This window comes from Oncorhynchus gorbuscha, linkage group LG26 (assembly GCF_021184085.1).
Source record: "Oncorhynchus gorbuscha isolate QuinsamMale2020 ecotype Even-year linkage group LG26, OgorEven_v1.0, whole genome shotgun sequence".
Lineage (NCBI taxonomy): Eukaryota > Metazoa > Chordata > Actinopteri > Salmoniformes > Salmonidae > Oncorhynchus > Oncorhynchus gorbuscha.
The window spans coordinates 739,064-755,205 of NC_060198.1; the positions used below are offsets into that span (position 1 = coordinate 739,064).

At 45.7% G+C, this 16,142-nt stretch overlaps 1 long non-coding RNA gene across 1 annotated transcript in view; it reads right to left on the bottom strand.

Moving 5' to 3' along the window:
- LOC124015190 overlaps window positions 1-16,142 on the bottom strand; it is a 281,103-nt gene that overhangs the window by 164,194 nt on the left and 100,767 nt on the right. The window contains exon 2 of the long non-coding RNA XR_006835107.1: window positions 9,945-10,280. This is a non-coding gene — a long non-coding RNA (uncharacterized LOC124015190). The remainder of the gene's footprint in view (window positions 1-9,944; window positions 10,281-16,142) is intronic.

Genomic DNA, 16,142 nt, shown 5'->3' on the forward strand with positions numbered 1-16,142 from the left:
GAGTGAAGATAGAGGGTGGGACAGAGTGAAGATAGAGGGTGGGAGAGAGTGAAGATAGAGGGTGGGAGAGAGTGAAGATAGAGGGTGGGAGAGAGTGAAGATAGAGGGTGGGACAGAGTGAAGATAGAGGGTGGGAGAGAGTGAAGATAGAGGGTGGGAGAGAGTGAAGATAGAGGGTGGAGAGAGTGAAGATAGAGGGTGGGAGAGAGTGAAGATAGAGGGTTGAGAGAGTGAAGATAGAGGGTGGGAGAGAGTGAAGATAGAGGGTGGGAGAGAGTGAAGATAGAGGGTGGGAGAGAGTGAAAATAGAGGGTGAAGATAGAGGGTGGGAGAGAGAGAAGATAGAGGGTGGGAGAGAGTGGCGATAAAGGGTGGGAGAGAGTGAAAATAGAGGGTGGAGAGACAGTGAAAATAGAGGGTGGGACAGAGTGAAGATAGAGGGTGGGAGAGAGTGAAGATAGAGGGTGGAGAGAGTGAAAATAGAGGGTGGGACAGAGTGAAGATAGAGGGTGGGAGAGAGTGAAGATAGAGAAGATAGAGGGTTTGAGAGAGTGAAGATAGAGGGTGGAGAGAGTGAAGATAGAGAAGATAGAGGGTGGAGAGAGTGAAGATAGAGGGTGGAGAGACAGTGAAGATAGAGGGTGGAGAGAGTGAAAATAGAGGGTGGGAGAGAGTGAAGATAGAGGGTGGGAGAGAGTGAAGATAGAGAAGATAGAGGGTTTGAGAGAGTGAAGATAGAGGGTGGAGAGAGTGAAGATAGAGGGTGGGAGAGAGTGAAGATAGAGGGTGGGAGAGAGTGAAGATAGAGGGTGGAGAGAGTGAAGATAGAGGGTGGGAGAGAGTGAAGATAGAGGGTTGAGAGAGTGAAGATAGAGGGTGGGAGAGAGTGAAGATAGAGGGTGGGAGAGAGTGAAGATAGAGGGTGGGAGAGAGTGAAAATAGAGGGTGAAGATAGAGGGTGGGAGAGAGTGGCGATAAAGGGTGGGAGAGAGTGAAAATAGAGGGTGGAGAGACAGTGAAAATAGAGGGTGGGACAGAGTGAAGATAGAGGGTGGGAGAGAGTGAAGATAGAGGGTGGAGAGAGTGAAAATAGAGGGTGGGACAGAGTGAAGATAGAGGGTGGGAGAGAGTGAAGATAGAGAAGATAGAGGGTTTGAGAGAGTGAAGATAGAGGGTGGAGAGAGTGAAGATAGAGAAGATAGAGGGTGGAGAGAGTGAAGATAGAGGGTGGAGAGACAGTGAAGATAGAGGGTGGAGAGAGTGAAAATAGAGGGTTTGAGAGAGTGAAGATAGAGGGTGGAGAGAGTGAAGATAGAGAAGATAGAGGGTGGAGAGAGTGAAGATAGAGGGTGGAGAGAGTGAAGATAGAGGGTGGAGAGAGTGAAGATAGAGGGTGGAGAGAGTGAAGGAACAGGGCGAGTGGATAGAGTAAGGGAGGGGAGACTGAAACAGGAAGTGAGAGAGAGAAAGGGCAAAACAAATAAGTGGTGAAAGAGAAGTCAGAGGGCTAGTGGAGGGTAGAGAGCCTGTAGCTGGAGCCTTGCTTGTTTACTTAGACTCCAGGGCCTCTAGTCTGTAATGAACCATACAGAACACAGCCATTTAGTTTAGACACACACACAGACACAGAGAGAGAGAGAGAGAGAACATAGAAAGTTTGTTAGTTTGTTTGCTCACTGTTTCCCAAACTCTGATTTGGAAGCCAGTAATGAAACACAGCATTACAGCTAGTTCCTTTAGGGCTTCAGATACAGGGGTGGAATAGAGAGAGAGGAGAGACGATGGAGAGAGGGAGGAGAGACGATGGAGAGAGGGAGATCCCTCAAGTCTTTCTCTCCATCTGCCTCTTTATATTTCCCTCCCTCTTTCTCTCTCTGTCTCTATATTTCCCTCAATCTTTCTCTGCCTCTATATTTCCCTCCCTTTTTCTCTGTCTCTGTCTCTATATTTCACTCACTCTCTCTGCCTCTATTTCCCTCCCTCTTTCTCTCTCTCTGCCTCTATATTTCCATCCCTCTTTCTCTCTCTGCCTCTATATTTCCATCCCTCTTTCTCTCTGCCTCTATATTTCCATCCCTCTTTCTCTCTCTGCCTCTATATTTCCCCCCCTCTTTCTGTCTCTCTGCCTCTATATTTCCCTCCCTCTTTCTCTCTCTGCCTCTATATTTCTCTCCCTCTTTCGCTCTCTGCCTCTATATTTCCCTCCCTCTCTGTCTCTCTGCCTCTATATTTCCCTCCCTCTTTATCTCTCTGCCTCTATATATCTCTCCCTCTTTCTCTCTCTGACTTTATATTTCTCTCCCTCTTTCTCTCTCTGCCTCTATATTTCCCTCCCTCTCTGTCTCTCTGTCTCTATATTTCCCTCCCTCTTTCTCTCTCTGCCTCTATATTTCCCTCCCTCATTCTCTCTCTGCCTCTATATTTCCCTCCCTCTTTCTCTCTCTGCCTCTATATTTCCCTCCCTCTTTCTCTCTCTGCCTCTATATTTCCCTCCCTCATTCTCTCTCTGCCTCTATATTTCCCTCCCTCTTTCTCTCTCTGCCTCTATATTTCCCTCCCTCTTTCTCTCTCTGCCTCTATATTTCCCTCCCTCATTCTCTCTCTGCCTCTATATTTCCCTCCCTCCTTCTCTCTCTGACTTTATATATCCCTCCCTCTTTCTCTCTCTGCCTCTATATTTCTCTCCCTCATTCTCTCTCTGCCTCTATATTTCCCTCCCTCCTTCTCTCTCTGACTTTATATTTCCCTCCCTCTTTCTCTCTCTGCCTCTATATTTCCCTCCCTCTTTCTCTCTCTGCCTCTATATTTCCCTCCCTCATTCTCTCTCTGCCTCTATATTTCCCTCCCTCCTTCTCTCTCTGACTTTATATTTCCCTCCCTCTTTCTCTCTCTGACTTTATATTTCCCTCCCTCTTTCTCTCTGCCTCTATATTTCTCTCCCTCTTTCTCTCTCTGCCTCTATATTTCCCTCCCTCTTTCTCTCTCTGACTTTATATTTCTCTCCATCTTCCTGTCTCTCTTGTCCTCTCCGACTACCTCTTCTCTTCTTTCTCTCCTTTCCACTATTCTACTTCCTGTCTCTCTTGTCCTCTCCGTCTACCTCTTCTCTTCTTTCTCTCCTTTCCACTATTCGACTTCCTGTCTCTCTTGTCCTCTCCGACTACCTCTTCTCTTCTTTCTCTCCTTTCCACTATTCTGCTTCCTGTCTCTCTTGTCCTCTCCATCTACCTCTCCTCTTCTCCCTGTCCTTTCCACTATTCTACTTCCTATCTCTCTTGTCCTCTCCATCTACCTCTCCTCTTCTCTCTGTCCTTTCCACTATTCTACTTCCTATCTCTCTTGTCCTCTCCGTCTACCTCTCCTCTTCTCCCTGTTCTTTCCACTATTCGACTTCCTGTCTCTCTTGTCCTCTCCGACTACCTCTCCTCTTCTCTCTGTCCTTTCCACTATTCGACTTCCTGTCTCTCTTGTCCTCTCCGACTACCTCTCCTCTTCTCCCTCTCCTTTCCACTATTCTACTTCCTATCTCTCTTGTCCTCTCCATCTACCTCTCCTCTTCTCCCTCTCCTTTCCACTATTCTACTTCCTATCTCTCTTGTCCTCTCCATCTACCTCTCCTCTTCTCTCTCTCCTTTCCACTATTCTACTTCCTATCTCTCTTGTCCTCTCCATCTACCTCTCCTCTTCTCCCTCTGCTTTCCACTATTCTACTTCCTATCTCTCTTGTCCTCTCCATCTACCTCTCCTCTTCTCCCTCTCCTTTCCACTATTCTACTTCCTATCTCGCTTGTCCTCTCCATCTTCCTCTCCTCTTCTCTCTCTCCTTTCCACTATTCTACTTCCTATCTCTCTTGTCCTCTCCATCTACCTCTCCTCTTCTCCCTCTGCTTTCCACTATTCTACTTCCTATCTCTCTTGTCCTCTCCATCTACCTCTCCTCTTCTCCCTCTCCTTTCCACTATTCTACTTCCTATCGCTCTTGTCCTCTCCATCTACCTCTCCTCTTCTCCCTCTCCTTTCCACTATTCTACTTCCTATCTCTCTTGTCCTCTCTGTCTACCTCTCCTCTTCTCCCTGTCCTTTCCACTATTCTGCTTCCTGTCTCTCGTCCTCTCCGTCTACCTCTCCTCTTCTCTCTGTCCTTTCCACTATTCTACTTCCTATCTCTCTTGTCCTCTCCGACTACCTCTCCTCTTCTCTCTGTCCTTTCCACTATTCTACTTCCTATCTCTCTTGTCCTCTCCGACTACCTCTCCTCTTCTCCCTCTCCTTTCCACTATTCTACTTCCTATCTCTCTTGTCCTCTCCATCTACCTCTCCTCTTCTCCCTCTCCTTTCCACTATTCTACTTTCTTCCAACTCATTAGATTTGTCTTATTTTCCTCTCTTATCCCTCCATCTCCCTTGCGACTGAAATAAACCCTCAATAAAAGATGAGGAAGGCTCATCTGCCTTGCTGGCGGTGGTATTCCTACAGGATTCAATCATCACCTCGCTAATGAGATTAGCATGGCTCATTCATGGCTAATGCTTACTGAGCCAGGATCGTCACTCATCTTCCCACAGTAGCTCAGCGCAGGGGGGAGAGGAACTGAGGGCTGCCCAGGTCGGGGTACCCAATGTCGGCTTGCCAATCCAGGAAAGCCCCCTTCCTGGACCTCCATGGGAAGGGAAGTGAGAGTTACCTAGCTTGAGGTTCCTGAAAACCTCCTGTTTCAATCTGGTCTTCATACTAAGAACGGAATAGCAGGAGTCAAAGAGAGAAAGAGAGAGAGAGAGAAAGAGAGAGAGAAAGAGAGAGAGAGAGAGAGAGAGAGAGAGAGAGAGAGAGAGAGAGAGAGAGAGAGAGAGAGAGAGAGAGAGAGAGAGAGAGAGAGAGAGAGAGAGAGAGAGAGAGAGAGAGAGAGAACGCTAGATGGAGAGGGAGGCCTGCCCACCTGGTAGGTAGCTTGGCAGTGTTTCTCACAACATTTGGAGAGGCACAGTAGTACCTGGCAAACACCTGGGGAGAAGGGAGGGAGAGATGAAAGAAGGGATTACTGATACCTGGGGTCTGTTGGGGGACTGCCCAGTGGAATGCACAAACACACCATCACACACACATTATCTCTCACATAAACACATTGTAATACACATACAAACAGAAACTCTCTCTCTCTCCCTTTCTTACACAAACACACATCTCACAGTAGTATCTCACCATCGTGTAGTTAGTATCTACCTCTTCACATCACTACATTACGCTAGCATGGCCACTAGCTGTTTGAGGAGAGCATCACTACATTACTCTAGCATGACCACGAGCTGTGTGAGGAGAGCATCACTACATTGCTCTAGCATGGCCACTAGCTGTGTGAGGAGAGCATCACTCCATTACTCTAGCATGGTCACCAGCTGTGTGAGGAGAGCACCACTACATTGCTCTAGCATGGCCACTAGCTGTGTGAGGAGAGAATCACTCCATTACTCTAGCATGGCCACCAGCTGTGTGAGAGAGCATCACTACATTACTCTAGCATGGTCACCAGCTGTGTAAGAGAGCATCACTACATTACTCTAGCATGGTCACCAGCTGTGTGAGAGAGCATCACTACATTACTCTAGCATGGTCACCAGCTGTGTGAGAGAGCATCACTATATTACTCTAGCATGGCCACTAGCTGTATGAGGAGAGCATCACTACATTACTCCAGCATGGGCACTAGCTGTGTGAGGAGAGCATCACTACATTACTCTAGCATGGTCACTAGCTGTGTGAGGAGAGCATCACTACATTACTCCAGCATGGCCACTAGCTGTATGAGGAGAGCATCACTACATTACTCTAGCATGGTCACTAGCTGTGTGAGGAGAGCATCACTACATTACTCCAGCATGGCCACTAGCTGTATGAGGAGAGCATCACTACATTACTCCAGCATGGCCACTAGCTGTGTGAGGAGAGCATCACTACATTACTCTAGCATGGTCACTAGCTGTATGAGGAGAGCATCACTACATTACTCTAGCATGGTCACTAGCTGTGTGAGGAGAGCATCACTACATTACTCTAGCATGGTCACTAGCTGTGTGAGAGAGCATCACTACATTACTCTAGCATGGCCACTAGCTGTGTGAGAGAGCATCACTACATTACTCTAGCATGGCCACTAGCTGTGTGAGAGAGCATCACTACATTACTCCAGCATGGCCACTAGCTGTGTGAGAGAGCATCACTACATTACTCCAGCATGGCCACTAGCTGTGTGAGAGAGCATCACTACATTACTCTAGCATGGCCACTAGCTGTGTGAGAGAGCATCACTACATTACTCTAGCATGGCCACTAGCTGTATGAGGAGAGCATCACTACATTACTCCAGCATGGTCACTAGCTGTGTGAGAGAGCATCACTACATTACTCTAGCATGGCCACTAGCTGTATGAGGAGAGCATCACTACATTACTCCAGCATGGTCACTAGCTGTGTGAGAGAGCATCACTACATTACTCTAGCATGGCCACTAGCTGTATGAGGAGAGCATCATTACATTACTCCAGCATGGTCACTAGCTGTGTGAGAGAGCATCACTACATTACTCTAGCATGGCCACTAGCTGTGTGAGAGAGCATCACTACATTACTCCAGCATGGCCACTAGCTGTGTGAGAGAGCATCACTACATTACTCTAGCATGGCCACTAGCTGTGTGAGAGAGCATCACTACATTACTCTAGCATGGCCACTAGCTGTGTGAGAGAGCATCACTACATTACTCCAGCATGGCCACTAGCTGTATGAGGAGAGCATCACTACATTACTCCAGCATGGTCACTAGCTGTGTGAGAGAGCATCACTACATTACTCTAGCATGGCCACTAGCTGTGTGAGAGAGCATCACTACATTACTCCAGCATGGTCACTAGCTGTGTGAGAGAAGTGGACAGAGATTGGAGTGCCCTTATCACATTCTTATGTCAGCCACCGTCCGAGAGATGCAGAGCAACAACCTGAATATGAAACACACACACACACACACACACACACACACACACACACACACACACACACACACACACACACACACACACACACACACACACACACACACACACACACACACACACACACACACACACACACACACACACACTCTGACAATCTGATGGATTTGACAAGGAGGATGACAGTGGAGCGGCGAGAGGTACAGTCCAACACACACACACACACACACACACACACACACACACACACACACACACACACACACACACACACACACACACACACACACACACACACACACACACACACACACACACACACACACACACACACACACACACACACTCCCCATGTCCGTAGAGATCTGAACCTGGTCTGTGGTTTCATCTTCTCTTCCTCTGTGTTTTCCTGTTATTCTGTCTCTAGTTGAGATCATTCCTTAAGGGTCTGTCTGCCTGTCTGTCAACAACGAGAAGACTGGCATACTTTATATGTCCTAAATTACATCCTTTACCCTACATAGTGCACTACATTTGACCAGGGCCCATAGGAGATATATAGGGGATAGGACTCCATTTAGAACACTGTCATAGACAGACTGTGTAGAGACAGAGGACTCCATTTAGAACACTGTCATAGACAGACTGTGTAGAGACAGAGGACTCCATTTAGAACACTGTCATAGACAGACTGTGTAGAGACAGACTCCATTTAGAACACTACCATAGACAGACTGTGTAGAGACAGAGGACTCCATTTAGAACACTGCCATAGACAGACTGTGTAGAGACAGACTCCATTTAGAACACTGCCATAGACAGACTGTGTAGAGACAGAGGACTCCATTTAGAACACTGCCATAGACAGACTGTGTAGAGACAGACTCCATTTAGAACACTGTCATAGACAGACTGTGAAGAGACAGAGGACTCCATTTAGAACACTGCCATAGACAGACTGTGTAGAGACAGAGGACTCCATTTAGAACACTGCCATAGACAGACTGTGTAGAGACAGACTCCATTTAGAACACTGTCATAGACAGACTGTGTAGAGACAGAGGACTCCATTTAGAACACTGCCATAGACAGACTGTGTAGAGACAGAGGACTCCATTTAGAACACTGTCATAGACAGACTGTGTAGAGACAGAGGACTCCATTTAGAACACTGTCATAGACAGACTGTGTAGAGACAGACTCCATTTAGAACACTGTCATAGACAGACTGTGTAGAGACAGAGGACTCCATTTAGAACACTGTCATAGACAGACTGTGTAGAGACAGAGGACTCCATTTAGAACACTGTCATAGACAGACTGTGTAGAGACTGTGTAGAGAGGACTCCATTTAGAACACTGTAGACATAGACAGACTGTGTAGAGACAGACTCCATTTAGAACACTGTCATAGACAGACTGTGTAGAGACAGACTCCATTTAGAACACTGTCATAGACAGACTGTGTAGAGACAGACTCCATTTAGAACACTGTCATAGACAGACTGTGTAGAGACAGACTCCATTTAGAACACTGTCATAGACAGACTGTGTAGAGACAGACTCCATTTAGAACACTGTCATAGACAGACTGTGTAGAGACAGACTCCATTTAGAACACTGTCATAGACAGACTGTGTAGAGACAGACTCCATTTAGAACACTGTCATAGACAGACTGTGTAGAGACAGACTCCATTTAGAACACTGCCATAGACAGACTGTGTAGAGACAGACTCCATTTAGAACACTGCCATAGACAGACTGTGTAGAGACAGACTCCATTTAGAACACTGTCATAGACAGACTGTGTAGAGACAGACTCCATTTTCATAGACAGACTGTGTAGAGACAGACTCCATTTAGAACACTGCCATAGACAGACTGTGTAGAGACAGACTCCATTTAGAACACTGTCATAGACAGACTGTGTAGAGACAGACAGACTCATAGACAGACTTTAGAACACTGTCATAGACAGACTGTGTAGAGACAGACTCCATTTAGAACACTGTCATAGACAGACTGTGTAGAGACAGACTCCATTTAGAACACTGTCATAGACAGACTGTGTAGAGACAGACTCCATTTAGAACACTGCCATAGACAGATAGAGACAGACAGACTGTCATAGACAGACTGTGTAGAGACAGACTCCATTTAGAACACTGTCATAGACAGACTGTGTAGAGACAGACTCCATTTAGAACACTGTCATAGACAGACTGTGTAGAGACAGACTCCATTTAGAACACTACCATAGACAGACTGTGTAGAGACAGACTCCATTTAGAACACTACCATAGACAGACTGTGTAGAGACAGACTCCATTTAGAACACTACCATAGACAGACTGTGTAGAGACAGACTCCATTTAGAACACTGTCATAGACAGACTGTGTAGAGACAGACTCCATTTAGAACACTGTCATAGACAGACTGTGTAGAGACAGACTCCATTTAGAACACTGTCATAGACAGACTGTGTAGAGACAGACTCCATTTAGAACACTGCCATAGACAGACTGTGTAGAGACAGACTCCATTTAGAACACTGCCATAGACAGTATATTGCACTTGTGGTTTCATGAAAATTAAATAATTTTTGTAATTTAATTTGAATTTGGCGCCCTGCAATTCAGCAGATGTTGACGAAAATGATCCCACTAACAGGATGGGTGCACCAAGAAATTATTAAGATGAATGCACTCGCTGTGGCTCGCTCTGGATGGGAGCGTCTGCTGAATGGATCAATTGTAATATGTACAGTCAGGTCCATAAATATGTGGACATTGACCAAGTTCTCGGTACTCCAACACAATGGATTTGGAAAGGAAACAATCAAGATGAGCTGAAAGTGCAGACTTTCAGCTTTAATTTGAGGGTTTTTACATCCAAATCAGGTGAATTATACCACTTTTTATAAGTGGTGTCCCCCCCCAATGCTACGGGCTCACTCACCTCTTCTTCTCTTCTCCTGATGCTTCTCTGACTTCTCTGACACAGTCTACTTGAAGAATCTAGAGATCCAGGTGGCGAAAGAGATGAAGATGGGAAGCTTCTCCTCAGGTTGTCTGTTAGTCCCCCTGTTTCAGTCACTGGTGCCTGGGTAGGAGGGTGCCTTGGTCTAAAAGTCTGGGTGTTGGAGCCAGTTGTGGTCCTCGGTGGTCCTTCCCTCCAAGGTCCACTCTTAGTCCAGAGTAGACTGGGTATGACCGTCAGTCCATCACCATAGAAACACTGGTCCGGTAATCCACTAAGTCTTCACTGATCAATGCAGGGCCTTCGGACAAGTAGCTATGGAGAGAGAAAGAGAGAGAACATGATATTTTAACTTTCTATTCAGCTAGTCAAATAGCCAGCTTAAAGGACGACTGCCCTTCCTGATTTGGCCTCTTTTTAGATTTGGTTCATTAAGAAATGGTAGCGGCCATGACGGAATTCAAATGTGAGTTGGTTTCGTTGTGTGGTTTGATGTGGGGGTCTTGTGTGTGTGTGAGAAGAGTTAGCCAAATTATTTTGCCAATTAGCTTCAGCCAGCTGGTGTGCTACCGTGGAAAATGTGGTTTGACTTTGGATAGCCGAGCTCCTGGGTTAGTTAGGGACCATCAATAATTATACAAAGTAAATGAAACAACATGTTCATCCTGCACACCTCTTAGTTTTCTCATTAACTGCTTTGTATATTAATTTCTACAATTTATAGTTGTTTTGACGTTTTAAAGTCACTGAAATTTGGAGCAATTGGAATGTTAACATATTGTCCAATGTACATTGTGTAATTTACAGATGGTCCCTAACTAGCCCCACAGGGATATACAAAGTCAACACATATTAACCACAGGAATTACTATCAGGTCGCATGCAGCTTCACTCTGAATTGATGATGACTTGTTTGCTGCCAGCCGTAGGCATGTGGGCAGGATTGAAACAAACCCAACCTTCATTTACGTTGTGATTCAGTCACGATCTCAAGTCTCAGCTATGAACGAGACTGACTTTATAATCAAATGTATCCTATTTCCACATGTTGCCACTAGAATAAATGTTTCTAACTCATATCGATGCCAGAGGCTGTTTCTAAATAGAAAGTTGGTTTCAGAGGCAATTGCTCTTCAAGGCTTAAAGGGAGAGAGAGATGGAGAGAGAGGGAGATAGAGGGAGGGAGGGGGTTGTGTGTGAGAGAGGGAGAGAGAGAGAGAGAGAGATAGAGAGAGAGAGAGAGAGAGAGAGAGAGAGAGAGAGAGAGAGAGAGAGAGAGAGAGAGAGAGAGAGAGAGAGAGAGAGAGAGAGAGAGAGAGAGAGAGAGAGAGAGGACCCTGGGGAGAGAGAGCGAGGGAGGAGAAGTTTTACTCTATGTTTAAGCTATAAATTGGCTAGACATGCTAGACGGACTGTGGATACCCTGGCCTGGCCTGCTGGCATAGCAGCTACTCTCATTTCCATCCTGTATTAAATGACATTTACATTTATGCCATCATCCTGTTGATTGGATGTAGCGTTCACATTGCCCAGCCATGTACAGTATGCATAGACCACATCTGCATGTACAGTATGCATAGACCACATCTGCATGTACAGTATGCATAGACCACATCTGCATGTACAGTATGCATAGACCACATCTGCATGTACAGTATGCATAGACCACATCTGCATGTACAGTGCCTTCAGAAAGCATTCATACCCCTTGACTTGTTCCACAATGTGTTGTGTTACAGACTAAATGGATTACATATATATCTGTCTCACCCATCTAAAAACAACACCCCATAATGACAAAGGTGAAAACATGTTTTTAGATTTCTTGGCAATTTAAAAAAAAAATGAAATACATAAATATCTAATGTACATAAGTATTCACACCCCTGAGTCAATACATGTTACAATCATATTTGGCAGCAATTACAGCTGTGCGGCTTTCTGGGTAAGTCTCTAAGATTTACATACCTGGAATCTTTGCATTATATTATTTTTAAATTCTTACAAGTTAGTTGTTGATCATTGATAGACAGCCATTTCCAGTCTTGCCATAGATGTTCAAGTATATTTATGTCAAAACTGTTAACTAGTGTTGTGAGTGTTATATCTGAGTGTTGATTCTAGTGGGATTAACACCAGTGGATTAACACCAGTGGATTAACACCAGTGGATTAACACCAGTGGATTAACACCAGTGGATTAACACCAGTGGATTAACACCAGTGGATTAACACCAGTGGATTAACACCAGTGGATTAACACCAGTGGGATTAACACCAGTGGATTAACACCAGTGGATTAACACCAGTGGATTAACACCAGTGGATTAACACCAGTGGATTAACACCAGTGGGATTAACACCAGTGGATTAACACCAGTGGGATTAACACCAGTGGATTAACACCAGTGGGATTAACACCAGTGGATTAACACCAGTGGATTAACACCAGTGGATTAACATCAGTGGGATTAACACCAGTGGATTAACACCAGTGGATTAACACCAGTGGATTAACACCAGTGGGATTAACACCAGTGGATTAACACCAGTGGATTAACACCAGTGGATTAACACCAGTGGGATTAACACCAGTAGATTAACACCAGTGGATTAACATCAGTGGATTAACACCAGTGGATTAACACCAGTGGATTAACACCAGTGGATTAACACCAGTGGGATTAGAATTGACCCCACCTGCAGTGAATAAATGAAGTGCTTTTTGAATCACAGTGGAATCAACACCACATGGTGTTGTTGTCACTCGACTGTGTTGAGTTAATTTCCGTTAACTCTCTCAGAGTGAAAAAGACATGGGAGAGGACTCGTTATCATATTTCCCAGCATGCTTTGTTGCAGGTTGCTTTTTAGAATAGCTTGTTTTAATATCTACGTTTCTGCACATTGATTGATTGATGTTATACTAACAAACATGCAGAATGGGTGACATGTCTGGTGAGTGTGCAGGCCACGGAAGAACTGGGACATTTTCAGCTTCCAGAAATTGTGTACAGATTCTTGCGACATGGGGCCGTGCATTATCATGCTGAAACATGATGGCGACAGATGAATGGCACGACAATGGGCCTCAGGATCTCATCACGGTGTCTCTGTGCAGTCAAATTGCCATGAATAAAATGCAATTGTGTTCCTTGTCCGTAGCTTATGCCTGCCCCCCCCCCCCCCCCCCCGCCACCATGGGGCACTCTGTTCACAACATTGACATCAGCAAACCGCTCGCCCACACAACGCCATACATGCTGTCTGCCATCTGCCCGGTACAGTAGAAACCGGGATTCATCCATGAAGAGCACACTTCTCCAGTGTGGCCAGTGGCCATCGAAGGTGATCATTTGCCCACTGAAGTCGGTTACGACCCCAAACTGCAGTCACGTCAAGACCCTGGTGAGGATGAAAAGCACTCAGATCAGCTTCCCTGAGATGGTTTCTGACAGTTTGTGCAGAAATTCTTTGGTTGTGCAAACTCCAAGTTTCATCAGCTGGAGGTCCTGGGTTGGTATGGTTACACGTGGTCTGGGTTGAGGCTCTCTGCCAAAATCTCTAAATTGACATTGGATTCAAGTTATGGTAGAGAAATTAACATTCAATTCTCTTGGCAACATCTCTGGTTGACATTCCTACAGTCAGCTTGCCGATTCCACGCTCCCTCATCTGTGGCATTGTGCACATTTTAGAGTGGCCTTTTATTGTTTCCAGCACAAGGTGCACCTGTGTAATGATCATGCTGTTTAATCAGCTTCTTGATATGCCACACCTGTGGATGAATTATCTTGGCAAAGGAGAACATCCTCACTAACAAGGATGTAAACAAATGTGTGCACAACATTTGAGAGACTTAAGCTTTTAGTGCGTTTGGAACATTTCTGGGATATTTTATTTCAGCTCACGAAACAAGGGGACCAACACTTTACATGTTGCGTTTATGCTTATTTTTCAGTGTACGTTTACCCACTCGCAACTTCTCAACTGGAAAAATGTTTTTTATTCAAAGGCTGAAATTGCCAATGAAAGTTACCCTTTAAATTAGCACTTTATTAGAGCTGATGCTGTTACACTTGTTCAGTGTTAGGGACTGAACACCTGCGCTGTTACAGTAACTCATTTTGGGGTGTTGTTTTAACACTGTAGAGTGTAAAGCCTTATTTGCATATTTTTTTCCCATGGTGCCTTTCAAGTGAATGTTAGCTGTACCAGTACTACCCATGACTGTGTTTGCTATTGACAGAGGCATAGGTGTTGCATTCGATGGTGTTCAGTCCTGGAGCCTTCACCAAGTGAGTGCCTAGGTGAATATTTAATCATGAAAATGTAATTATTTATGACAATACATTACTTTAATGTATTTTTTTAGATCATAATTCGACAGCCTAATTTTACCCTAACACAGTTGTCTGAAACTCCTGTCAAGTCACATTATGCTGGCTTGCAAAATGACATATACTATAATCGCACCTGATCCCAACACTTTCTCACTAAAGCGTACTTAGCAGAAGTCCACTGGCACGCTCTCATAATAAAATGATGTGCATCGCAAGCAAATACGGCTCTAGCCAGTTCGCTCACGGTGATTAGACAGTTCGCTCACGGCTCTAGCCAGTTCGCTCACGGTGATTAGACAGTTCGCTCACGGCTCTAGCCAGTTCGCTCACGGTGATTAGCCAGTTCGCTCACGGTGATTAGACAGTTCGCTCACGGCTCTAGCCAGTTCGCTCACGGCTCTAGCCAGTTCGCTCACGGTGATTAGACAGTTCGCTCACGGCTCTAGCCAGTTCGCTCACGGTGATTAGACAGTTCGCTCACGGCTCTAGCCAGTTCGCTCACGGTGATTAGCCAGTTCGCTCACAGTGATTAGACAGTTCGCTCACGGCTCTAGCCAGTTCGCTCACGGCTCTAGCCAGTTCGCTCACGGTGATTAGACAGTTCGCTCACGGCTCTAGCCAGTTCGCTCACGGCTCTAGCCAGTTCGCTCACGGCTCTAGCCAGTTCGCTCACGGTGATTAGACAGTTCGCTCACGGCTCTAGCCAGTTCGCTCACGGCTCTAGCCAGTTCGCTCACAGTGATTCTGTGCTAAGTTCCTGACATCTACTGCCAGTTGGAATCCCCCGTGAGGTGCAACATTTAGTGTCTACTGTCAGTTGGATCCCCCGTGAGGTGCAACATTTAGTGTCTACTGTCAGTTGGAATCCCCCGTGAGGTGCAACATTTAGTGTCTACTGTCAGTTGGAATCCCCCGTGAGGTGCAACATTTAGTGTCTACTGTCAGTTGAATCCCCCGTGAGGTGCAACATTTAGTGTCTACTGTCAGTGGAATCCCCCGTGAGGTGCAACATTTAGTGTCTACTGTCAGTTGGAATCCCCCGTGAGGTGCAACATTTAGTGTGTACTGTCAGTTGAATCCCCCGTGAGGTGCAACATTTAGTGTCTACTGTCAGTTGGAATCCCCCGTGAGGTGCAACATTTAGTGTGTACTGTCAGTTGAATCCCCCGTGAGGTGCAACATTTAGTGTGTACTGTCAGTTGAATCCCCCGTGAGGTGCAACATTTAGTGTGTACTGTCAGTTGAATCCCCCGTGAGGTGCAACATTTAGTGTGTACTGTCAGTTGAATCCCCCGTGAGGTGCAACATTTAGTGTGTACTGTCAGTTGAATCCCCGTGAGGTGCAACATTTAGTGTGTACTGTCAGTTGAATCCCCCGTGAGGTGCAACATTTAGTGTGTACTGTCAGTTGAATCCCCCGTGAGGTGCAACATTTAGTGTGTACTGTCAGTTGGAATCCCCCGTGAGGTGCAACATTTAGTGTGTACTGTCAGTTGAATCCCCCGTGAGGTGCAACATTTAGTGTGTACTGTCAGTTGGAATCCCCCGTGAGGTGCAACATTTAGTGTGTACTGTCAGTTGAATCCCCCGTGAGGTGCAACATTTAGTGTCTACTGTCAGTTGAATCCCCCGTGAGGTGCAACATTTAGTGTCTACTGTCAGTTGAATCCCCCGTGAGGTGCAACATTTAGTGTCTACTGTCAGTTGAATCCCCCGTGAGGTGCAACATTTAGTGTGTACTGTCAGTTGAATCCCCGTGAGGTGCAACATTTAGTGTGTACTGTCAGTTGAATCCCCCGTGAGGTGCAACATTTAGTGTCTACTGTCAGTTGAAT